The sequence below is a fragment of the Anastrepha obliqua genome, chromosome 1 (genome assembly GCF_027943255.1).
Source record: "Anastrepha obliqua isolate idAnaObli1 chromosome 1, idAnaObli1_1.0, whole genome shotgun sequence".
Taxonomy (NCBI): Eukaryota; Metazoa; Arthropoda; class Insecta; order Diptera; family Tephritidae; genus Anastrepha; species Anastrepha obliqua.
Window position 1 is genome coordinate 16,989,084 of NC_072892.1, and position 27,038 is coordinate 17,016,121.

Here is a 27,038-nt window from a genome sequence, read left to right on the forward strand (position 1 = left end):
TTTTTATGGCCGGAAGTGGATGGTATTGATCTGGACAACGTTTATTTTCAACAAGACGGCGCTACGTCCCACACAAGCAACGGAACCATTGATTGAATATCAAAATAACACCTCTTATTGGAAAACCCTTTACAATTTCACGCGTTTGAACAATGCGTTAAAATTATTGAAACTTATTATGAAACAGGTCGATCTTTAAGAAAAGCATACCGCAAAATTCGTAATTTTTTTGGCGGAAGTAATAGTCCGGATAAGTCGACAATTCAAAGGTTGGTGAAAAATGTTCAAGTAACTGGTGCTGCCGATGATAGAAAAAGGATAAGCAGACCTAGAACTGGGCGTTTTGTTCGAAATATTGTTGCTGTAGCGGAAAGTGTTGCTGAACAACCTTCAGCAATATCTCAACGTTCTCAACAATTAGGCATTCATTCATCGACTGTTTGACGAATCTTGCCTGTAGACGTGCTCACGGTGGCTATTTAAATGCTGTCCTTTTTCACAGATAATTGTAAAAAGCCGTTTTTTGAATAAAAATAGTGAAATCTAAAGGAATCTAAATATTGACTTTATTTTAAAACAACGTCTAGGCGCGTGTTTTGAAAGCGCCACAGCTTTTTTACCACAAAAGTATCAGAGTAAAATCTCATTAATGCCCATCATGCTAATGTCCAAGAATACCTCAATCTCACGGTGTGTACCGTGACAATTTCCCACAATCATTTCGCGCACAGCATCGATATTTCCTGGCACAACAACTGATTTATGTGACCTTCCTGGAATTCCATTGTGAATTCCGAAAATCCATTGTACCAGTTTTTTACGGTGCTAAAGAATGGTGGTTGATCGCCGTATAATAATTTTAGTTCATCGATGCATTCTTGTTTCGTTAATTCACGTCGGAAATGTTCATGGTTTAATTCCAATTTATTGCCGAGATGAATTTTTAAAGCCACTCTCAACAAAACCAATATGGCTCACTCATGAAAACGTTCCGAATGCATTTATGTAAAAATATGTCACCTTCAAATGGCTTGCGAACAAAAAATTATTTAACTGATTGAAATAAAAGTGTTTGAAGTATTAAAACGGCGTTGCTTTCAATAGTTTTCTACCAACCTTAAGAAAAGGACAAACAATCTGGGCTTCGTTATCAGGGTTTCTTGGAAAAATTGATAGTAGAAATAATTCAAACTCCTTCTGAGATAAATTAAAGTGAATCTAACCCATTATTCTGAAGAGTTCAACACTTTTTGAAGTACAAAACGAGCTACTTCCTAATAAAAACAAAAACGAATGACCGAAATAAGTCAACTAAGCTTGTGTTGGGCTACACGGCCTCCGATACGAATATTGAATAGAATATTGAATAGTCTCTTACTTAATTTTCTTTTTCACTTAATTTGTCATAAATTTCCCGAAATAAAATAAGAATATCCCCATTTTGGAACTGATTTCTCCCTCTCTATCCCAGTTGCTTCTGGAAGTAATGCACGTAATGCAAATTTGAGCGAATTTTATTAAGACGTTATCGAGGTAAACTTATCTACCCAAAATTGTGTGCCTTCTTCCATTTTTTCAAAATTTTACTGAAGAATGATCTCATGGTCAAGCCTTACAAGATCCAAAAGGCGCAGGATCTAACACCAAATCAGCAACAAGTCAGACTTGGGAGAGCGAAGAAGTTGCTTCGCTTGACCGAAAACGGTCAATTTTCGAACATTGTATTTTCTGACGTGACAATTTTTCAAATTGAGCAATTCGTAAACTCTTGAAATGATAGGGTTTATTTGGCAAACGAAATTTGAGCCTTCGATTGGCCACGAGGAGACGGCACCCCCCACAGGTAATAGTTTGGGCCGCTGTAACCGCAGATGGGCGCTCTCCAATCATTTTCATCGAGCCTGGTGTCAAGATAAATGTGAAATATTATCGATAAAGTATTCTGGAGGTTACTTTGAAGCCGTGAGCAGGCAAACATTTCGGTGGCAGACCATGGACTCTTCAACAGGACTCGACACCGTCTCACAAAGCTCAAGTGAACCAAAGAATGACTAAAAACCAACGTTCCGAATTTCATAAAGTCCACACAACGGCTCTCAAAGTCACCAGACGCTAATCCGGTGGATTATTCTCTTTTGGAGAGCAAAATCCGAACTACAAGATTTACCATTCTCGAGGCGCTGAAAAAAGCCGTTGTCCGCGAGTGGGCCAAAATACCTGCAAGTCACATTCGGGCAGCTTGCGATTCGTTGATTCGTTTCTGGACCGTCTCAAGGCCATAGTCAAGGCAAAAGATGGTCATAACGAGCAAAAGCAAATTGATTCTTAATTTTGTATTATTTTCACACATTTTTTTACTTTGGATTCAATAAAAGTAGTTTGCCAAACTAAATTTATGACCTTTTTAATTGGTTACACATCGGGTGCCGTATTTCATAATTTTGCTTCACTTGTAACATAGATTTTTTTGTTTTTGAAAATTGCTGCTGTATGGTTGTTGTTGTAGCAGCAAAAACATTCCCCATACATGGACGGAGAGTGTCTGCTGAAGTGACAGTCCTTAGCCGGTTATAAATCCGGGTCGTTCTGGTTGTGCAGAACCAACTGCCGTCGGAACAGGTGTCGTTGGGTGTGCTACCGCAGCTCAATGTAAATTATCTGGACAGTAGAACCCCACTCAGTGTGTAAACCAAATTCAACTGCAAAACGAGTGGTTAAAGAGGTTGCATTTTTCTCGTTAATATTAAAAATAGATTCTTTTTGCAAAAGCAATTCTTACATTTACGTACGCTGGAGTGGAATTTATATTCACTCAACCCAAATTTTCCGTTTCTGAAATCAACTGCAAACCCTGCATCTTTTTTACGAAGAAATTAGGCTATAAACTGCAACCAGCGAGCAAGTGAAGCATAGCAGAAAACCCAATAACAGCAACCTCAAAAAGGCCGAGGACCACTCAGCAACGTCAGCAGCACACACTTTTGGCATATCCACGACAATACCGCCAAAGCAGAGTGAATAAAAGCAGCGAATGGCAAGGCAAAGGAAGCATTTTTTATTTGTTCGCATGATAAGAGTAGATTAATTTCACTTTTTCGCTTGTGAACGGACCACAACGAACTGGTTGGCTGCCGGACGGCGAATTGAGTGCGTGCTGGCGCATACATATTTACATATACTCGTGTATGTATGCGTGATTATGATTATAGTGATTTTGCGGTCATGAATGGGAAAAGATTGACGGCAGCAACAACAGCAAATATTCATATGTAGTTAAATAAATCAGTAACAACAACAGATGCTGCAACAGGTAACCGGCGATGCTACGAGTATGAAGTAGCGTTGTTTTGTTGCTGCACATGAAGATGTTGCCACTTAATCACATTCGGCAGCACACGCAAAATTGCGCAACACTTACAAAGGATGTTGTTGTTGTTGTGCACACTTTACACCAAATGAGCTTATTGACCCTATACGTATGTATGTGTATTGGGGGGAAAATAACGGTGAGCAAGAAATTAACGTAGCCAAGGAGGGAGGAGTGAACGAAATACGCAGATAAATGTCATCAATTTAGTTGACAGCCGTATTAATGATGGCAGGACGCGCCAAATCAGTGATCTCACACAGCAAAGTTACGCGCAGCATAATTCACGTATGCCTATGGTATCATATATATGTGTGTGTGTGTACACAGCTACATGTGCACATCCATATTTATTAAATAAGTCTTTAGAAAGGTGCAGCTTCTGCCCGAAGTGCTGCGTGATTGCGTGCGGTGCGAACATTAAGATGCGCCGCTCACCGACTCGTTGACCGATAATGCCGACATGCGTGTACGGGCTCATAATTTATTATAATATGTTTATCAGCAGCGAAAATTTGTTGCTATTTGGACAATTTTTATACAGCTATGCCTACATACATATTTACATACACATACACATAGGCAAGCACGTTGTTTCGCCGCAGTGAAAGTTATGTAGTTTTTCCTTGTGGTTGTTTTTAACTACTCAGACTCATAATAAGATGAATTATGGCAACTTAAGCTAGCGTTGGTGCTTTTTTTGTAGCCCTTGTTGTTGTAGTCGATGATGTAAGTGTTAAGCTGCGACATTTTTTAGGCTCATAATAACTTATTCTCATTTACGAAGGCAGAAAGATTTCAAAATCATGTTTTTTTTTCAAAATGCAGGCTCAAGATTTGCAAATAAAATAAATCAGAATTATTTTGGGAAAAATGCATGAAATTAAAACCACGAAAATCGCATAATAGCCATTACTGCTGCCAGACCATTTTAAAGTGTTTGACTTCAACTTATTTCGAGACACTTCAAAGTGCACAATGCACATACATATACACCCATATGTATGTATGTATGTATGTACAAGAGAGTTTGTAGAGCTGTGAAACCATCAGCGATAGCCGCTGGGTGACTACCTGTGTTTTTAAAATTGATTTATGGTTTCAGTTTTGTCAGTATATGAAAATAAAGAGGTTGTTGTTGTTATTGTAGCAGCATAAACATTCCCCATACTTACATACGGGGAATGCTGCTGGAGAGATAGTCCTTGGACCGATTTAAATCCGGGTCGCTTCGGTAAGGGAGAACCGGCGGAAAATAATGAGGTATTTATGGGTGTTGGAGAATTGATAGTTTGAGAGAAACCAGAGTCTTACACCTAACAGAAAGTGCATAGCGCAACATTTATTCAATAACCTGGAAATTCAAAAGCAGTTTCACTGAATAATTGTCATTTCTAGGAATGCCAGCTGAACCTTACAGTCCAATAATTTTAATTACTGCCGGGCTTTTTTAAGAGCTTGAGAACAAACAAAAAGAGCAGAAGAACAAGAAAAACATAAATTTTGTTGGAATGCATTTTTTTATCACAGAGGGTCCGGCACTCGACGTGTAACCAACTTCAGACCGCTCGCGCAGCTGTTTGCCCGTACATCAGCTGTCTGTTATTCGGGTAAATGGCAGTCCAGAGTACCTATTGCTAATAAAGTTTTTGTTTATCGCACCATTACTCGTTACAATGATACTGGTAGCATCGCGAAACGTCATGGAGGTGGTCATCAAAAGACTGCAACGTCACGTGAAATGTGTCAAATGTGAAGACGCGACTTGAGCGAAATGCCCGATGAAGTGCCAATCAAATGGCAAAAGAACTGAAAATATCTGACCATAGCATCCGCCGCATAAGCTCATGATCTCACATCAAAGCAGCAACAAGTCAATCGTGAGAGAGCGAAGGAGTTGCTTCGCTTGGCCGAAAGCCGACAATTTCCGAACATTCTGTTTTCTGACGAGAAAATTTTTCAAATTGAGCAAGCTCCCGAAGCTCCTAAAACGATAGAGCTTATTTGACCGACCGTTCGTTCATACCAGATTTAAGTCATCAATTGGCCACTAGGAGGCAGCACCAGCCACAGTTAGTGGTTTGGGCCGCTGTAACCGCAGATGGGCGCTCGCCAATAGTTTTCATCGCGCCTGGCGTCGAGGGAAATATTATCGGGAAAGTATTCTGGAGGTTGCTTTGAAGCCGTGGGCAGACAAACATTTTGTTGGCAGAACATGGACGTTTCAACAAGAGTCGGCACCGTCTCACAAAGCTCGAGTGAACCAAGAGTTGCTAAAAAACAACGTTCCGAACTTCATAACGTCCACACATTGGCTCTCAAATTCACCAGATGCGAATCCGATGGATTATTCTCTTTGGGCCATTTTGGAGAGCAAGGTCCGAACTAAAAGATTCAACAGTCTCGAGGTGCTGAAAAACGCCACTGCCCGCGAGTGGGTCAAAATACCTGCAAGTCCCATTCGGGCAACTTTCGATTTGATTCTGGACCGTCTCAAGGCCATGGTCAAGGCAAAAGGTGGTCATAATGAGCAAAAGTAGATTAATTCATAATTTTGTACTATTTTCACACATTTTGAATTAAATAAAAATAATTTTTCAAACTAGATTTATGGCCGTTTTAATTGGTTACACTTCGAGTGTCGGACCCTGTATTTTATTTTTTTTTTGACGTCCATTCATTACTTCTCGAGAAAAGTTCAAAAATGTGTAATTTCGTGCTTTTCCCGGTCATAAACTAAATCGACAACGACCTACTCCAATTCAAAACAGTGGAAAATTAATTTAATTATAAAGTTCAATTTTTTATTTCTACCGCACCTATATTCGCTCTAAATTTCCGTGGTTTTGACCCATGGAAGGTGCGTTTCATAATCATAAGACACCTTTGGTATACAATTTTTGAACTACCATAAGCTCGTTTTTTCCTCCCGGAGTAGCTTTTATTTGGCGTCATTTTAACAGTCATAGACTTAAGACTTCATCAATTGTGTCTGGTGCAAACGCTCACTCCAAGAAGCTGCAGTTTTGCTAGTCTTTTTGGCGCAAGAGCCCCTCTTATTTTCCAAGCGCAACTTCGGTGGAAGTTCTGTTATGGTTTGGGGTGCATTTACATCGAAAGAAACTCTTGATATACAGTTTATATCATCGCCGCGAATGAATAGTGGGGACGACAAAAATGTTTTGGAAAATAGTCTCCCTCCTTTTTTTCAGGATAATCGGGAAGTGCCCTTCGTTTTTCAGCAAGACAATGGCCGAATCCACGTGAGCAGTGAAACAAGACCGATTGGTCCATAGAAATTATGGACTGGCTAGCGTGTTCTCTGGATCTAAACCCATTAGAAAACATTTGGGGTATATTAGTGAAAGAGTTTACGCCAACAATCGCCAATTGGACAACACCAACGAGCTTAAAGCGGCAATTAAGGCAGAGTGGGCTTCTGTAGAGGTAAATTTACTTAAAAAGTTAGCAGAATCGATGAAAAAGGTGTTTTTGTGTCGCTAAAGCAAATGGTGCTTCCATAGAGTACTAAAATATTCTAGAGGACGGAAAAAAATTCGAAAAAAGTAGACTTTTGTTAAACGATCACTTTAATGTGCCTTATCGTTTTGACACGCCTGGAAGTACGTTTTTGCTAAAAATTTTCTTTATGTATTGAAAAAAAATTTTAAATTCTGTAATGAAACAGATAACTTTTTGTACTTTAATCGATGTGTAAAATTTTTACTTGCCTCTGAAATCTATAAATTAAAATACTTTGAAAAATTAGGGGCGTCTTATAATTATGAAACGCACCTTAGGTATACACATTTCTAATTTTTTTTTCCACTACTTCACACTACACTCCAAGTTGAATTCCTAAATATGATTATTATCTATTTTCTAATATTTCTTTCTCATAAATCACAAAAATCACTAATCCATCATTTCTTATTCATCGTCGCGCCGTTTCAATAGAAAAAGTATATGAATTTATATAACACCACTGGGAAACAGAAACACAGATTCTGCTCACGTACTTTTTGCGAATGAGTTACTAAGTAATTGAATTTCTGAGAATTTTGCAGCATTTACTCTAGAGGAAAAATATTAAAAAAAGATATACAAAACGCAAGGATGACAGATACTAGGTTTGCTCGTTAGGTATGATGAAAAAAAATTTTTTTTTAGGGGAACATTGGATTCTACCTAGCTTTAGCGAATGACGTCAGTACATCTGTCAAATTCGCCCAGAGCCGAATAACGGTCAGCCTCTAAAATCCTTTTCACGATGTACAAAACGCAGGAATTTTTTTTCAAGGGGCGCAAGATGAAATTCACCACGTTCCCTCATAATGAAATGTCATTTTGCTCTCTCAATACCCCTTCCATGCATTTGCTTGCAAGGTTTTTTGAGCAGAATTAGATTTGTTCCTTTAGTTTTAGAGCGAATTTTTGGCGTATTTCTCTTTGATCTCCCTCAAAGAGAAAAATATTCAAAATAGTAAAAACACACAAAACCAATAAAAATTATCAGGTTTCACGAACAGCTGACAGAAAGTGCATATATAGAAAGTGCATATCAAATTTCATTTAAGTTGAAAATTAAAAGTAAAATAACTGGATTAGGAGAAACGAAAAATTCAAGAAAAACTGTAGGTGGTATATTCTCCAGGCACATTTCGTAGAGTTCGAAGTCTATTTATTTACTTTTTATAAATCTAAATTCTTGATATTGATTTTAAAGGGTTGGGAGAAGTCAGAATTTTCAAAAGAAAAATGATTTGTTTAGCATTTTCTTCAAGTACAATATCTTAAAAATATTTTGTGAAAATTTGAAGTGAATCTGACAAATACTTTTGCAGCAATTAACAAAGGGCGCTCGGGCGCTCCAGAATCGATAGCAAAACTTTAAATGCGTTCTTCTCAAAACTATGTTTTTAGAACTGGTGTTCACTGTAATTTAAAAACCGCTTGGCAGATTTCAATAAAATTTATACTGCTTTTGAAAAACATAAAATACTCGTAGCTGTTCGAACGATTTTTTTTTAATTTCGATTTTTTTTTTAATTAATGGTCGGTTTTTTTCTCGAAAATCTGAAAAATATTTCCTGAGGTCGTCATATTTTTAATTTTGAAAAAAAGCTTCGATCAGGAACAAGATTATCTATTAATAAAACTGATTTCCCTTGTCTGATTGATTTTAGTTGAATCTCCAAGGATTTGTGATGATCAACGCAAGGGACTTCTGGAGAAACGGGCTTCACACTTATATAACTTTTACAATTATTAATTTTTGTTTGTTTTTTTTTTGAAATTTTGCTTACGTCAAGTCGAAACAGGATGTATTAACGCTATGTTTTTATTTTTGTAAAATAAAGCAACTGCCTAGCAAAAGAAAAATTATTGAAAATCATCCTTTTTCCGTGCCTCTGACTACCCCTAACCCCTTAATTTGCCTAAATTGTAACCAGCTGCCCTGTGTTATAGCCGGCAGAAGTTTTCCAGTCTAGAACCTTTTTCTCTTTTCCACTACAACAGCATTTGTTCTATTTCGCTTAGTGTACTTGTTGAGAAAACTGTATAAAATCCACTGTAGTTTTCTTCGCCGCTGCATAATAAAAGAGGAGTTAGTAAATCTATTTTTTGTTTATTAAAAATTTTATACTTTTATCGCCGTCCCACTGTAATTGAATTAACACTTTGCACTTTAAATCAATTTGCATTCGTTTTGCATAACTGGATGTTTGCCAAGCCACTCGCACTCGACGCATTGACATACAATCGAGCAGCAATTAAGAGCAAACTATTACAGTTTTACTATTTGCATGAACTCAGCCAACAGTCATATTTGGATTTTACTCTTTCTTCGAGCTACAAATGTGCAATCAAGCCACAATTAAACACATAAAATGTTCAAAGTCAACAATTTGCATACTCGTATAGATTCATGGCATGCCATATAGCTGCATAGAAAGCCACTTCACTGCACTTCACATCAACCAGCCAGTGGCCAAAGGGCACTCCTTGTACACCTGAACGTACAGATACAGATTTTCGCGCAGCGATATCGAAAAAAGGTTGTACGCGCGTTTATCAGCCATTACTTTGACGAAACCGCACCCAAATTTATTTTAAAGAAAAATCAAATAAAAGTAGAAAGAAATCAATTATAAACAATGGTCAAACAAATCGTAAATGAAATGTAAAACTACAAAGCGTGAATATGTGCGCTCACGCACTGCGCAACCACTGCGCAAAGCCTCAAAAAACCATCTCACAATTCAATGGCTTATCCTGTTAAATGTTGCAATACCAGATTGGCGCGCAGCTAATCATCATCAGCAGTGGACAGACATAGGCAAACCAAAAATAGAGTGCAGCGAAATTAAAATTAAAATTTTATTTATAAAAGCGGCAGCGGAAATAAGTAATTAATGAATGTAAAACAAACAAAATTATTTGAATAACATACAAATATGTGTACTTATATGCCCGTCTACTTGTGTGTGTGTTGGTATATTTTGGAAACTCACGCGTGCGTATTATTACGAAAGTTTTATAGTTCCCCCATAGGAAATTGCAAGTGTTGGCGTATTGGAAATCGGTTGGTCATTAGTGGCGCTTCTTCGTACGCTGAACTGCCGTAAATGGACAATTTGAGTGATTCTTCATAGTGAACAAATAATGTTGCTCTCCTCTATTGGTTGCGCCAACGCGTTGCCAACCGAATTCACAGTAGACTGACTAAAATTTTGAATACCGGTATATTTGCATGCGTAGACAAATAAAAAATGTAACAAAAACCGTAATGACAGCTACCGACGCGGCGACTTACGATGAATGCAAGCATAAAAAAAACTGAATTTCAGTGAATTGAAATGTAAAAGCTGTCGGCGGCGAATGCAGAATCAAAGGTGTTAAAAGAACCTGACGGCCTCGTCATCGTAGCCGCGTTAACGCGCCACAAATTTTGTCTTGTGCAAACAAACAAACAAAGAAGTAAGACATAGAAGTGAAATAAAAGTAAAACTATAGGCAAAGTTGTGCCAAAAAAAATATGAATGGCATTTAGAAGTTATTACATATTGGCGACGTTGATCAGGTGACACCAGACACAAGAACTACTTTTAATATTAAACAAGTAGATATTCGAAAAAAAGATGTTTGTAGGTGACTAAAGACGCATGTGTGTAGCTGGTGTTTTTGATTCAGATGTATAAACTTTCAATAGGCAAATCAACTTTGCCAAGTCAGCTTTGCCAGCCAATAAAACAACACTTTCTCCTCCTTAAATTTTAGAATGCAAATTAGATCGGCATTTGATAATTATCGAATTCTTTATCTCAAGCTTTCTTCTATTCACCTGTGTCGAATCGTTCGTCAATATTCAGGCTAACTATTGTATTTCAAGGGGAGGATAAAACTGTCAGAAGGGACCAAATGGGGGCGGCATATAACAGGATGGAGTCTGCCCTAGTAGATAGAAGGCTCCGTTTAGCACCTTGGGTTCCTCCAATGCTCGGCAGGAACCTTGGTAGAGCTTTTGTAACTACGGCGCTAATTGTGCTGACTTCTTGAAGGTCATGCGGAAGTCAATTATATAATCTCTAGGTTATGTTAGGTTGGAATGGTTGTCGAAAGAATGAGCACACTTTGACGACGATAAACGGATTCGTCCTTTGTCATACGATACCATTATGAAGGAGTTGAGGTGAAAGAAAAAACCGATGGGATGAAAGGAGAGGGCGATGAGAGGTGGTGGTGGGATATTTAGAAGGATGGATTTAGAATGTGTGGATTATGAACGATTACTGTGCTGCATTTGCGTCAACCGCTTTGTTAACGCCAGCTTTATCAGCAATCGTAGCAAAGAAGTAAGAGACAAGATGCCTGGACCTTAACCCGGCCAGAGCAGGGCAGCTGAGGAGAAGGTGCTGAGATGATTCCACCTCACCCTCCATACATCCAACGCAAAAAGGACTCGAGATTATTCCAAGTCCCACAGCATGCATTCCTCGCGCATAGTGTCCCTTGAGAAAACCCACGAGATTCGAGAGTTGATATTTTGTCAACCTCAGAAGCTCGCCTGAGCGCCACCGATCCACACGTGGCCAGAAGGATTTCGCGAGCTTACAAGTTTGTGTACTTGCCAAAAGCTCGCTGAGTTGGCGCGAAGCCCATCTTTCCCGGAGCAGACCGCAAGTAGTCAGGAGGATCCCAATTCTCTTGCTTTGCAAGGAAATCACCTCACATGTCCCTTGTCTGGCCAAGTCATCCGCCTTACAGTTTCCCGCAATGTCGCTGAGACCAGGAACCGAGATGAGGCTTATGTCAAAGAATTCGGAAGCAGTCGCAAATGAGGCCAGGCATTTCCTGACCAGTTTCGAATGCACCGTCACTGACCCGAGGGCCCTTATTGCCGGAGTAAATATTTACTTTCTTAACTGTAAGTCTCCTCCAACCTTTCCTTCCAACATCGATCCATCCGTGAACAAGTTCGCAGGCCCTGTCTCCAAGTGTAGCCCCCGTCCACTCTTGTCTTGATGGAATATGAGTGGAGAAAGTTCCGGTTGTTCTAAGCGAGGGTATGCATTAATCCGTTGACAGGGTGATGAACTCAAAGTTTCTAAGGATGCTTGAGTGCCCATAAGTGAGGTTGAGCCTATAGCCCGAAGCCCCCAATCTGATTGCGGTACGTGCAGCGGCAATTCCGCCTGCGATGCCTACGGGTACCACATTTAACATTGCGTTGGGGGTCAGAGTAGGAGTCGTTCGAAGCGCCCCACCGATTCCAAAGAGTGCCGACTTCTGAACTCTCTCCAGCTTCTTCATCAATGTCGTCCTCTCTAGTGAGCTCCTCCAGACTATGACTCCATATAACAAGATAGACTTTAAAATGGTATTATATAGCCAAAAAACAACTCTAGGCAAGAGGCCCCATCTTTTGCCAATTGTGCGCTTGCACCCATACAAGGCGATTGTTGCCTTCCTCACTCTTTCCTTAATATTGTGCTTCCATGTAAGCTTACTGTCAAGGATAATACCTAGCTACTTCACCTTGTCAGAAAGCATCAGAGGAGCACCCCCTAGTGAAGTTGGCCTTTGGGTATTTTATATTTACTGGAAAATAGGACGAGTTCCGTCTTAAGAGGACTCACCGACAGACCGCAATCCGTTGCCCATCTACGTTCAGATAGCCCTGCATCAAATTTTACAAATTGTACAAAGTAGCCACAAATTTTCCTCTAACAATTAGTGTCACGTCATCCTCGTAAACAATTACCCTGCAGCTCCCTCTCACCAGCTCCCCCAGCAAGTCATTCACAACAACAACCCAGAGAAATTGTGAGAGAACACCACCTTGCGGAGTGCCCCTCCTCATCTGCCGGTGGATGGAGATGCCGACCCACTCTGCCGCGACTGTTCTGTCGCTAAGCATTTTGTAGATAAATCTTCTAAGGTCGGTTTCGACCCTCAGTTTACCCAGAGACCTAGTAATTACCTCCGGGAGGAAGTTATTAAAAGCCCCCTCAATGTCAAGGAAGGCGCCCACCGCAAACACCTTCTGAAGAAAAGATTCCTCAATCTCTTTCACAATTGTATGCAGGGCAGATTCCACCAATCTACCCTTGTAATAAGCGACAACCGACCCCAAGGAATTTCGCCTCTAGGTACTGTATAGCTGGTTCAGACTGACAAACCCCATTTCATTTTATTATCGTTTGGATACATTTCAAAGGGGTTTTCAAATGGTTGCAATCTATACAGATTTTTCTAAGGCTAATATTCATTAATAGCCAAACTTGAAGGTTTCGGAATTTTGTGATGGAAATGCTACTAAAAAAAATATACTCAACAATTACGGAGTTTTAGTGGACTAGTATCGGGATTTTTGAATATCAACAAAGGCGAGCGTCTTCGGATTGACATCCCATATTCATTTTAACTTTCAATTTCAAACATAAAATTTGTACCGTGAACGCAATGAATGGATTCTAGCCTTTGACTTATTTCTTTCTTTATTACAACTCCATTAACCATTACAATTTTTTTATTGCCATTTCTTCTAACTAACTTTTGAACCCGTGCATCAGTCACCTCAACAATTATATTTAATTACAAGCCTACGACGAAGTATACAAATCAAAGCAGCAAGTAATGTTATGATGCATACATACATACATACATACACACTTCTATATATAGATAAAAAATTTCGCATTTACAATCTGCAACCATCCATTGCAACTTTTACTTTTCGCCCATTTTGTGTTGCGCCAATGGACTTGCGAAGTATGGAGATGCATATAAAGGCAAAATTTACAAAGCAAAGCACAAAGCAAGAAAACGAGGAACAACAACAGCCATAAACGCCATGCAAGTGGGAAGAAAATAATCAACGCTGATGCAATTTCTTCGTGCAATGTCAATAAATCTGCGCAGAAATGTGCCACAACGAAGCATTGCATATCATATGCGACACAACTACACGCACATTCATGCATATCCATTAAATATTGTATATCTACACTTGTTCAGCAGCAATAAAGCAAAATGTTTTGGCAAAATCGCACGGCGCACAGTCGCACGGTCAGCGCTGCAACAATCTTAGCCATCATCGCCATTATGTTGCACTTTGGAAGACTTCGCTGTTGAACTTGCGTCTTGGCTATTGATTTGTTGTTACTGCGGGTAGCTTCTCGCGCATAGTTGAATATTAGAGTGAAGCATAAATGCGCCACAATGTGGTGACTTTGAGTCTGCAAATCGTTGAGCGAGCGGTTGGACTTTAATGCAAACGGCAATAAAATTGTAGAGAGGCAGGTCGACGCTTCGGGCAGATTACCATGAAACTTGTACGGACATTAGCGAAGTTATGTATGTGATTTGACTACTAAAAAACCAATTTTATTTTCGAAAATTACATTAAATAACGGCAGGCATTTTAAGCATCGGCAATCAATTCAATTCACCACTGGGATGCTTATGACATGCGTATTAGGTATCCTAAGCCTATGAACTATCGATTGTCAAGATGTGAAATAATTTGAATAATACAAACTAGAAAGCAAATTAACTGTTAACTATAGCACATTGTTGAGAGAGAGAGGTTCCGTAATGGTTTTGCTCTATGTCTACCGGGTTGCCCATTTTCGACGGACCCGACGGATTTCGATGACTCTTTGGGCCCATTCCAATCGACGATGCTTGTCCGCAGGCAACAATCTTTGCGTCAATTGAATCTTATACGGGAATAAATGCAAATCAATGCGGAAAATTTGTTGTAAAGTGGTCCGAGCAATGCCCAACTGCTGAGAACGGCAATTTTGGGATGTCCTTGGCGACGCCTTGGTCGGTTTTGATTTGGCCTCTTTGGATTAAAAAGAGCGTCAGCAGTCGAAAACCTTTCGTACAAACGTTTAATGGTGTTCTTAGAAGGCGCACTTTTCACATTATTTATTGTAATTTTTTATACACACGTTGAGTTTTCACAATTGACTTCTTTTGTTGAATGTAAATTCCAGCAATTTGGGAGCACTCGCGTGGCGTGTACTGTTCCATGATAAAAATCTGCTTGGACTGACGCTTTCAACGCGATATGTCATTAAGCGATCTGACGTCTCTGTCAAAAGATACAGGGTTGCCAGATGGGTCCGTCGAATATTAACAACCCTGTATATGGTTTTGCTCGACCATCGAGTTCTCGAAAACCAGATCTGATTTATTAACTTTCACGAAATATTAACTTTAAAAGGTAAATATAAATATTTATTACTTTTATTTGACAATTTTTTTAATTATTAATTAATAGAAAATTAATGTAATTAAATTAAATTTACAAAAAAGAATTTAAGTTAATAAAAAATAAGAATTTATTCATTAAAAAATATTAAAAAAAATTAATTAGAAATTAAAAAAAAACAAATATTTTAGTTATTTATTTATTTGCATGGACATCTAACGGTCAGTGTTCGGTACGGATGCCTACCAAATTCGAGAGCTGTGGCTTTGTTTCATCTTCGTTAGCATTAGAAGTTCTCTCGAGCGCTCCGAATCTACCCGAGGCCAAACGGATCTCGCGATTTTGCACGTTTGGGAATTAGCCCAGCCCTAGCTGAGTTGACGGGAGGCCCATCTTTCTAGAAGTAGAAAGGAGCCCCGTTTTGCGTTGACACCGTCTCCAGGGTACCCTGCTAGCTCATTAGCCCAGCAGTTTCCCTCTATGCTGCAGTGACCGGGAGCCCAAATAAGCCTTACATCGAAGTATTCGGATGCAATCGAGAGACAAATCAGACATAAATTGCGGCTACCTCCGCTTGGAAAACGCTATAGTGGAGTGGAAGCTTAAATTTGAGCTTGATGGGGAGCTCCTCGCACCCAACCAACTCTTCCGTCAAACTTCGAGCCATCTGTAAACATGTTTGCCGAGCCCCATTCCTCCCTTGAGCGAATATGAATGGAAAAAGTAATGCTCGGGCCCAGCACCATGGGGATGGACTCAAAGTTTTTAAGAATACTATGGTGTCCGAAGCTTCAGTCTAGCTTATGTCCCGAACTCCCCAATTTGTGTGCGGCGCGTGCAGCGGCCCTTTTCCCTGCAATTTTCACGGTTATCACATTCAGCATAGTGTTAAGCGCTAGGGTTGGAGTGATCCAATGCGGACAGACGCTTGAGCCATCTCCAGCTTCTTAACTGATGTCGTCCTTTCCAGCGAGTTCAACCAGACAAGGACTCCGTACGACAATTGGCTTTATACTTGTTTTTGAAGCTTAGAAGATGTGATTTTATGACACTTTTCAATATTAAAAAAGAGACGACTCATAGGGCACCAAGAAAATAAATTATTCAGCTCAGACTGTATGACGGCAGAGTCACTAGAAGGAAAAGCACGAAAAAAATGAATAAAGAAACTAGCCTGACACTACAGACTATACAGATGGCAGTAAAATGGATTGTGGTGTTGGAGCTGGCATATATTCTCACAGACTTAATATTGAAAAATCTGTGCGTCTCCCTAATGCTTGCAGTATCTTTCAGGCGGAAGTACTGAGGGGACAGGTTTGGACTGTAGGGAGGGTGGGGAAGCACCGGAACCGCCATCTTGGCCAATGCAGAGGTGCAGAGGAAGACGGTGTGCGCCGGCGCATTGTCGTGATGAAGGGTCCAATTGTTGACGAGGTCGGGCCGAAAAAGATGATCAGCATGGTTTTGGCCTTGAATTTCGACATGCGCGCCTTCTTGGGTCGTGGCGACTGGCTCGTGTGCCGTTTTACCTGGGCACTGGACAGAGATTGGTCCCCGTAAGCCTCCTTGAGTAGCCAAATGGTTTCGGTACTCGTTTTGTTTAGCTTTACGCAAAATTTGATCGAGTAACGTTGCTCCAACGATCGCTGCATTTTCGCCACTGCAAAATCCTAACACACTTTTAAAACAGATTTCACGCGCGGAGCGATGTTGACTGCACCGCTTTTGCCAGCGAACTGGGACCGGTTTCTAGTGGAAGGGGAAGGTCCAACGATCATTTTCCCCCACCAGCCGATTCGGTTGATCGCTTGGCAGACGCTCCGCGCGGGAAGGCTCATTACTTTTCAATCAAAACCTGTAAAGTTACCTTAATCTGGGTCCCGGGACATCGGTGCATTGAAAGTAACGAAAAAGCAGATGAACTATCAAGAAGGGGATCTGCCATGAATAACGATCTTGCAGAATCGGTATTCACACCATTAGGTACAGTCAAGAGTGCAATTTCCCTAAAATACCTCCGAATCGCGGACTGTAGATGGAGAGACCAGGCGAAATGCAAAATTAGCAGAACGTTATGGCCCACGTACAACCTTAAGCAATCGTCGACATTGATAAATATGAAACGACGGTACACCTACGACTAACGGCTGTCATAACTGGCTTTTAGTCTATCAGAAAACAAGCTGCCAAAATGGGTATCCCTCACAATACATATTGTTATAGTTGTACACAGCCGGAGAAAAAGGAAACAACCTGATGTCAACAACCTGATAAGGTTCCTGAACCGCACAGACCGGATATAGTCATGCTGTAAATAACTGGTAAACAAGTTGGTAACGAGGATGTGGCAACAAAATGATGCAGAAGCGCTAGTTGGATTCTGGAAGAATCGCCACTTGAACTAACCAACCAACCAACCAACTCTGAGGCGCACCAGAGATGGCAATAAACTGTTGCGAAACAAGCCCATCGATAACTACTGAGCTGCTCCTCGTTATTAAATAAGATCCAGAAGAGCAAGACATGCGAATTTAGTTACTAAAGTCGTATAGGCTTAAATAATATTTTTAATTCAATATATTTCTAAACAAACTAAATCGATAACGAAATTCTGGTAACATATTTTTGCCCATTAGAAATCAAAACTAAGTTTCATACTCTCTTTTTCCAATTTTTTAAAAACTCTTTAGCACTTGAAGCTCCCACTAGAGTAATGTATTTGGAGATGGAAATAAATGGAATTTATGCCACATTTACTTGTATATCTCATAGCTTTTAACAAAAGGAAAGAATTTCAAACAAAAGCTCTCAGCTTCCTTTGAATAAATTCCTGTATTGCAGCAGAGAGTTATTTGCATAAGTATGTATGTACAACTTCTTCCCCTTGACAACTCATGTAAGTATGTAACATACTTTTTCCCATACACTTCCACGTTATTATGAACGGTATTTTCACTTTGAATTTGAAAGGAAATTACAGAGATTATGGCAAATGGAAATAACGCTAAAAATTCAACTGAAATTGAAAGGAAACAGTCACTTTCGCGACGCCGTAAAATAAAAATAAATACCGCACTTCAAATGCATACAAACATACATACATACCTAAGTATTTATGCGCATTTGAGTAAATATGAAGGTTTACATATTTATTTCTTTCCACGCACTTTGTTTTCAAGGAGGCGAACCATTTTTTTTTTTTTAATTTTATTATTATTATAATTAAGTCTAGCATAAAATCGCGAAAGGTATTTGCATAAAATTGCATACCACCTGTGTGTATGTGAGTACCGTGCAACATACTCGTAAACTGTGTAATTACTGTTAAAAATAGTTGTTATGTATGTGCAAATACAGGGCCTTTCCTGTTCGAATTTCTTTAATAAATTAAATCTCCGTGTTTGCGTTTATTGATATATTGAGCGCAAAATATTGCGTAAAGTATTTGGCCCAATACGTGAAGAAGATGGCGAGCACAGAATCAGGCACAATAGGGAGCTGCTAAGTACCTGCAACGCCGAAGTTATTGTAAGATTTATCCAGTCATAACGCATCAGATGGGCAAGTCACATCATCCGCATGGATATCGGTCGGCCACAAAGACTTCTGTTCGACTACAAACCGTTGTGCTCAAGACTCCGCGGCAGGCAAAAAACAACATACATAGCAGAGGGCTTACAATTGGATAAGTGATAGTTTCCAACTATTTCCCTCATGTACGCCTATTTTTTTTCCTTGTTCACTCCTCTCGCGAGCATAGGGCCCCGACAAGACTCAGTCTTGCGTTGGTTTCTTTAATCTATTTTGATTTCTGATAGTAATGGGAATGCCCACCTGTCGTCGCTTAGAAATCACGCCTTCTTACTGCTTGGAACGCCATCTGTGCCTCACATTTTTCGGACAGAAGGATCGCACAGATGATTGAGGACTTCGCTAAATTTGGTGTGTCTGCGCTATTATTGCGATTGCCCGCTTCTCCTTGCTGGCGCCACTGGATGCAATGTGTAACTGTGTTGGTTTTTTTTTTGTTTTGCTTGTTTTAGCAGCCACAATGCAAATAATACCCAGACTATTGTGCGGAATGGAAAGGACAAGTTTTTGGGGTTGAGGAACGGAATTGGGGAATTTTTTTTTCAGAAACAGGGAAAGTAGGTATATTTGGAAAAGTTAGAGAACCGTGCTTTATGTGGTATTCGAATCCACAACCTTTGGGATGGCAGGCTAGTGCACTTACAGACTAGACTACCGAGACCGTATGCCTATAGTTGTCATTTTTCTTTTTCTGTGACGCTTTCAATGGCACTTAGGCATAGTTAAGAGTTCGAATGGCCCGAAAAAATTTCGCTTCTTGATGATACACCCAAATTTATTATAAGACTTAAAAACTTCGTCACCCATTTTTTTTTTAATATTTTTCCGTACCGTCAACGATTTGAAAATTACAATTGAATTTGCATAGGAAAATTCGCTCTTCCATAAATTTGGTACAAAACCGTTGACACGAGAAGAACGTAAAGATTTCTTAATATATTATTTTCCTTCTTCTTAGAAGTGAAGAGCGAAGACTAAAGGACGTTTCCTGGCTCCAAATTATGGAGCTACGCCAGGTGAAGTCCTCACCGGTAGGGTATAACCAAAGCAGGTTCAGGCAATGACTCTTCCTAAGAACAAACTGAACATGCAAGCGGGCATTGTCACAGGTCACTGCAGATTACGTAGCCATCTGCACAGGACTGGGGTATGTTCCACTGACTCCTGTTGTTTCTTCGACCAGGCCCCGGAGACTCCAGCACATCTTCTTCTCGAATGTGATGCTATAGCGCAAATTGGGATGAGACATCTGAGCCGTATGCGGCCGAAAGAAAAGCACAAAGGCTCAGTCCAACTCAACTCAACCTTGGGTTTATTAAAGGGACCAGTCCCCGGTGACTCCAGCTCATCTTGTTCTCGAATGTGAAGCTATAGCGTGAAATGGGATGAGACATCTGAGCTAATTGCGGCCGAAAGAAAAGCACATAGGCTCGGCCCAACTCAGCTCTACCTTGAGTTTATTAAAGGGAGTGGGATTGTTTTAGTATCCACGCCACTCGACGCCCTTAAACCCTTCCTCACCCACCAAAAAGAAAATAAATGAAAAAAAATTAAAATAAGAAAATTTATAGCACCACTCTTAGAATATGAAATACTGACACGGAATGTACTTATAATTTGTGAGACTTATGGGCCAAATAAAAATATAAAAATAAATAAATAATTGGCACGTACACTTCTGGCGCGAGCTCCTTCTCCTATTTATGACATGCATCTTGATGTGCTTCTACAAATGGAGGGACCTACAGTTTCATGCCGTTCATGGCAGAAATACACTCGGAGGTTGGCCATTGGGGCGACCGCTATTAGAAAAAACGTTTTCTATTATTTGAGGTTGGGTATGGGCCAAATCCTTAAGCGAAATTCGTCATACGGCTGTTGCCAAATCGCTGTGAACCGCTTTGAAATGACAAGTTTCTATCTTTTTCAATGTTTTCCCTTACAGCAGCGATATTTTCAATTGTACGGCCAGGAAGAATTTATGTCTTGTAACGAGCCAGTTGACTAACATTTCTCGCTTGCCTTGCGAGCTCTGTTGAACCGCTAAAGCATTGAAGAATATGCCGTTCCAAATACCGGTTTCACAGAGCCATCATTTCTGTAGTGGATTTTAATTATTTTTGCACGGTTCTACAGTGAATCGAACTCATTTTTGTAAACCGCAGATTTTCTACTAAACATTTGTCAAAGGGACGAACTGTGGCAGCTGCGAGGTAAGACCAGTAAACAAGACGTTCGAACCTGTATGGACCCTGTATTTATGTATGTATGTATGTACATATGTAATTTTGTCTATTTCTGCAGGTAGAGGCAATCGCGGAACAATTAGACGCAGAGGTGATTGTCAGTTTGGCTTTGTGACCAAGAAAGAGCGGCAGTTGAGGGGGTGTATAAGCCGAGATTTATTTAAAATATGATGCATGCCACAAAGGTGGGAATTGATCTTTAGATGCCAGTTAGCAGTTTAAGCGGCATAAAAGACAATGTACGCCTGTACGTCTAATAAATATTTTTACTTCAGCTGCTGTCATCGGCCAAAAGTAATTTGTCTAGCCGCTGTGGTGATTAACTTTCAAGTCGATGTATTTGTGTATAACTAAAATACATTTGTTTGCCTGTGTAGTTGCGCTTGTTGGTTGGTGTTACAAAATTTCCCTGAGCTAACAGTTTGACAACTGAAACAACTGACATAATCGCGCCCGCGTGCATGCAACCAACCAAACCACTCGCGCTAATCGCATCAGACTCCAATCAGACTACTTTGCATATATTAAGTCACAGTGGCTGCAATAACAACAACAACAACAACACGGCGGTGCATGAAAAGTGTAACAATGCAACCGCTCAATAGCAACAACAACAACAAAATCAAGATCGCAACGGTGACACAACCCCAACTACGGACACACGGACTGCCAGACCAACGCAGGCGCAGTGAGCGACGTCGACAAAGAATACAAAGCAGCGGCGTTGGTGACGCTAACGGCACAGACTCCCACGGCGTCGCTTGTCAACGCTTTTATAGCGCAACTTGGCTTGTGGCCACCGCAAATGTGTTGATCTTGTTATTGTTGCTCTATTTGGTTTGCAGCAGCCTAATTTTTCAAACAGAAAAAAACAGCATTTTTTTCAAATTTGATTTCAACTTTATACTCACTTTATTGCCATTAATGGTAATCAACTAATTTGAATAAACTGCAAGAGTGCGCGGCGGCACGCATGCGCACAACGGGAACGCGTCTTAATAGCACGCACACACCGCACTGCCGATGCATTCGCATAGGCGCATGGGTATTTGCGGTTTTAGTGCATTTCGTGCGATTGCGTGGAAAATTCACAGCCGCATTACGCATTACGGATTTTCAATCGAAGCTTATGCGTGCGTCGATTACGAAATGCCAAAACGCCAAGCGGTGGACAACCCGTGGAACCACTTTGCCGAAGCGAAGCAAACCACACGCACGTATGTATGTATCGGAATATCTGCTAACTGTTTCACACGCTGTTCACTCGATTTGAATCAGAGACAAAACAACTGCCTAGCCAAGCCAAGAGCCAAGTCAAGTCGGGCCATGCGGCGGCGCTGACCAGGCAAAATCGAGTATTGAACCTCAAAAACCCCGGGCCAATGCCGGCTATGACCGCCGCGGCCGCAGCAACTTGTCACATAAATTTGCATTGACAAACGTGGAGACCTAGCAGCATGCCATATAGCAACAGCAACAACAACAAAATAGTGATGTAAGCAGCCAACAAGTTCGGTTTGCTGCCACTGCCACCGCCACCGCGGCCAGAAGACAAATGCAGCTGTGCACTAATTTGCGGTTAGAAGGCGAGTGTTCCAAAAGATTCGAGTACATTTACATTTGTGCGTGCGTGTATCCATGTATGTATGTGTGCGCATTTGTTAAATTTGACAACTCTGTTCAATTGTCAAATAACTACACAACTCGCTTGTCAACTAATAAAGTTTAGCGTGGCATTTTCAAAAATAGTCGAGAAAATGGAATATTCACGAAAAAAATGAATTTTGGGTTGTGACTTTGTGGCTACAACATTTCTTACCGCACATCGTTGTTTTCAAATTTCTTTGCTGAAAAATTCCTTTCATTTCAATCATTTTCTGTAGCCGCCCTTTCACATGCCATTGGAGCAAACAATAAACAATTAATGTTGCTGTATATTTATAGATATTCGAAAGAAAGAAACAACTGTTTATTATGAAAACTGACAAATGACAAGCCTAGAGGGAAGTGATCGACCGACAGCAGTGACAACGCTTTGTTGGCCACTTTTCACACACTCTTCACTCATCACTGCGGCTGTCACTTTGACTTTCTCTGCCTGCTGTTATTGTTGAACGCAGTCAAAGCCAACCAGTGCCCCAAGCACTTAAGTTTACAAGAAAACAAAAAGGTGCTAAACAAATTTTCTATAAGAAAACTTTGCAGGTGTGTGTGTGTGTGTATGCATATATGAAGTGCTATGAGTTTTTACAACCTTCTTCGGCCGCAAAGCGCGCGCAAAAAGTAAGCAAATAACCCACAAGCCTCAAACCGGTAGCTCTATCTACTATTCCACTATAAACGTATCTCGCCAACAACAAGTTCTGTGTAGAACTTCCCTTTTATTTATATCTAACTCCTTCTGTTTTGCTCTATTCTAGCAACTAGTTTTTTCTTTTCTTTTTTTTTTTGTGCCCAACTAATTTCGTCACCTAAAAGCTATAAACCAACGGCATAAGCGCTCTTCCAGGTCAAGTGCAACTATCTTCAATAAAAAAAAAGTAGTACACACCACTTTTAGTAGGCAGTGTGGATAGTCATATGAGTTCGTGAGTTATCCAAAGTGTAATGGCATTTATAACTTTTGGTCTACAGATATTAAAAAAAAGTATTCAAATGAAAAACGAATGCGTTTAGTTTTTACTTACGAATTATTTTCAAAATGCTTATGTTGCTTACCTGAAATGAAAAGGAATAAAAATATTTTTTAGTGATGCTATAAAAAGATATTTAAATATGATAATCTAGTCTTAAATAAATAAAGATGTCAACTAAATTACGTAAACACTCCAGTATGGATTCCACATCATGGGAACAGCGAGTGTAATGAGAAGCTGGATGAGCTTGCATGGCTCGGATTCTCCTTAAGCTCAACTGAAGCGGAGCCAGTAGAAGTGCGCTTCCGCCGAACTAAGGCAAAACAAGTCTCACTATTACTATATTACAGCGTTGCAAGTAGACAAACGAATTGGTATGGCCGCTGTCCGGCATTGGGGAACAGAAAAGGCATGGACTTCAATCCGACAATCTTATCCATGCCCCTTGACTCCATGCCATTAGAAGTCCTACTTGAAAAGAGATAGAGTGTAGTGCTTCCAGAGACTCAATTGTGGTCAAACGCTAAAAATGAGCACTTCAAATGCTGTTTTCGCATTTTCACGGATGGCTTCAGGACCGAGCACGGTCGGTCTCTGGTGTTTACGTGGAGTCCAGCGACTACACTTTGCTCTAGGAATGCACGCATCTGTGTTTCAAGCGGAGGTGCATGCCATTCAAGAGGCAATGAACTTATTTTTGGAAAGCAGGCAGAGAGGCAGATATGTACATATGTGCCCGCAGCGACAGCAAAGCTGCGCTCATGGCCCTAGATATCCCTCCAACCACTTCAAGGGTACTTGAGTGCTGTAAATCCAGGCTGAACTATGTCGGTAGACATAATATCCTGATGCTAATATGGGTCCTGGGACACGAGGGTATCGCGAGTAATGAGACCAACTTCTTTGGCCTGGAGCCCATTGTGCCACTTCCTTTAGGAGCCAACCAAGCTACGGTTAGCAAGCTTGGCACGGCGAGAAACTGCAGATGGACAAAACTGATGTTAACTGTCATGTCCGACCGACTGTAGGGTACGGTACACTAGACAGGGCTAGTTTACTGTGGCGGCAGCCCTTGATCGGGAAAACCCCGAGTCATTCCGGTAACGTAGAACCGGCTTCCATGGGAATGTCGCAGATCCTCCTGTGATTAAGCAGAAGGAACTGCAGACAGCTGGTTGGACTGATGAGGGGCCACAAGGTAGGCATCTCAAATAGTGCACTCTGCCCAGCATTTGGAGAGGAGGATGAGGCGGCGAACCACTTTCTATGCCTAGCCTTAGCTCGAATTTGGCTTGAGGTCTTTGGCACTGATGTGTTAAGAAGCGACCACCTTGGCTCCTTGGCACCATAAGATCTACTCAGATTTCTTCGCAGGTCGGTTAGATTTAAAGATAATTAAAAAGGGAACCTGAGTGCAGTACAACGGACTTAATGTCGTCTGAGTGCTGTACTTGCTAGTTGTCCCGACAAAAAACAAATGTTCAGGAAAGCATGGCGTGATTAACTAACTGCTTAGATACAGCCTTCCTTGATAAATTATAGCTCATTCTCAATTGAAAATAAAAAACTATTCAAGAAAAACATGATCATACATATTAACATATTTCGCTCCTAGTCGAAACATAGGGCGGAAACAAATTTTCTCCAACGCTTTTTGTCAGGCGCTATGTGTTTGACTTCCAAGTTCCAGCTAGTGGTGGAAGGACTCTCGTGGGAGACTGTGCGCATCCTAGTTTGACATAGGCGATATCTGCGTTGACTTCCTTGCGAATATCATTGAAGACCATTTTGGCAACATTATCATCGTCTCTACGGAGAGTATTCCAGTCCAATTCAATTCCGTTTACGTCTTTTTATTTCGGAATTAATTGTTCAGCTTTTAATAAGCAGGAGAAGGTATATATTGAAGTTTGTTCACGGCCAATAGATACGACATATAATTCGGAGGTATTTATTGACAAACCTTTGAAAACGTCGACTTATGTGGTTAGACACAAGCCAGGTCTCATAACCAGATAGGAGAACCGATTTTACGCTGGTATTGAAGATTTTAAGTTTTATTTTTAGTGACAGAGTGCGAGATCGCCACAGTCTGCTTAGCTTGTGAAACGCAGTTCGTGCTTTACAAATACGAGCGCAACCATCTACTGTAATTTGGCTACGGAGGTAACAGAACTCATTCACATCTTCGATAATGATGGCGGTTTCGTTGGTAGTAAGTTCAAGAGATTTGTTTGTTGTTTGTGTTCTCATAAGTTTAGTTTTTGTGAAGTTTATTTTTTTAAGTGAAGTTTATTTAGGAAATAGAAATCTTGAAAACTCAACCAACAAAACAGCAGAGGATTGAGGTATCAAAACGGCGCTAGACACTAATTAAGTGTCTCCCTGTTCAGGAATGACAATAAATTTCGTAAAAAAGAGGTACCTGAATATTCCAAAAGCAATGTGCGCAGAAGCTTGGACGATACAACACCCGATGAGGCGTCCCTTGCAGTGTTTGAGAGAAAGATTCTGCGGAAGATTTTTGAACCTTTGCACGTTAGCGACGGCGAGTATCGCTGGCGATGGAGTAATATGAGCTGTATGCGCTTTACGACGACATAGGAAGAGGAAGTCCTTTTCTGCGTTGGAAAGATCAGGTGGAAAAGGACTTCACTTAGTGTTTCCAACTGACGCTGGTTTGCACGAGAAAAAAACGACTGGTGCGCTTTGTTAAGCTCGGCCAAAATATCGTAAGCGATTATCGCGCCAATTAGGAAGAAGAATGTGCTAATGCGTCTTCAACCTTTTTTATCAATTTAAACTATGCTCGCTAGCCGCTTTTTTCGCTCGGTCCAACTGACTTCAAATAGAATTACCAGATTCGGTCAAGTACTTTTTCACTTGATTTATCAAAAGTAGAAAGGGACTTCCACGACAGACAGGTACTGCCTCGAATAATTTCAGCACTAAAGCATTTATAACCTCACTTAACCAGCAACGGCCTCTGCAAAGTTTAAACAACATAAAACTTTCACATATTATTTCCTCTGAACACTCCAAGCACCTTCTCATTAGCTGTTGTTATCGACCTAATCTTCTTTGACGGAGTTACTATCATATATAAGTTTATCCATACTTTTCTGAGTTCAAGACGAAACTAAAACTACCAACCAAGGCGAACGGTGCACAGAAATTACTTGAATATTTTTTTGGCTCTCATGGCAGTGCCAATAGTTAGAGTGGAAGCGAAGTAGTAGACGAATTGCTTGCCATTCCCATGGCAGCCGGTTCTACGTACCGGAATGACTCGGGTTTTTCCCGACCAAGGGCTGCCGCCCCAGTATACTAGCCCTGTCTAGTGTAACCCATATCATCCCCCGCCTTACGTCACAGGAGCAAACTCCCGCAGCAATCCTGCTCCAAATACTTCTCCTCAGAGCTGGAATCGAATCCAACCCTGGGCCAGAAGTATTCTACTGCTGCGTCTG

General features: G+C 40.6%; 1 protein-coding gene across 1 annotated transcript in view; it reads right to left on the reverse strand.

Moving 5' to 3' along the window:
- Positions 1-23,644, reverse strand: part of LOC129236047 (putative leucine-rich repeat-containing protein DDB_G0290503) — a 165,951-nt gene extending 142,307 nt beyond the window's left edge. The window contains exon 1 of the mRNA XM_054870239.1: positions 23,620-23,644. The gene's annotated coding sequence lies outside the window, so the exon portion shown is untranslated. The remainder of the gene's footprint in view (positions 1-23,619) is intronic.
- Between the last annotated feature and the right edge of the window lie 3,394 nt (positions 23,645-27,038).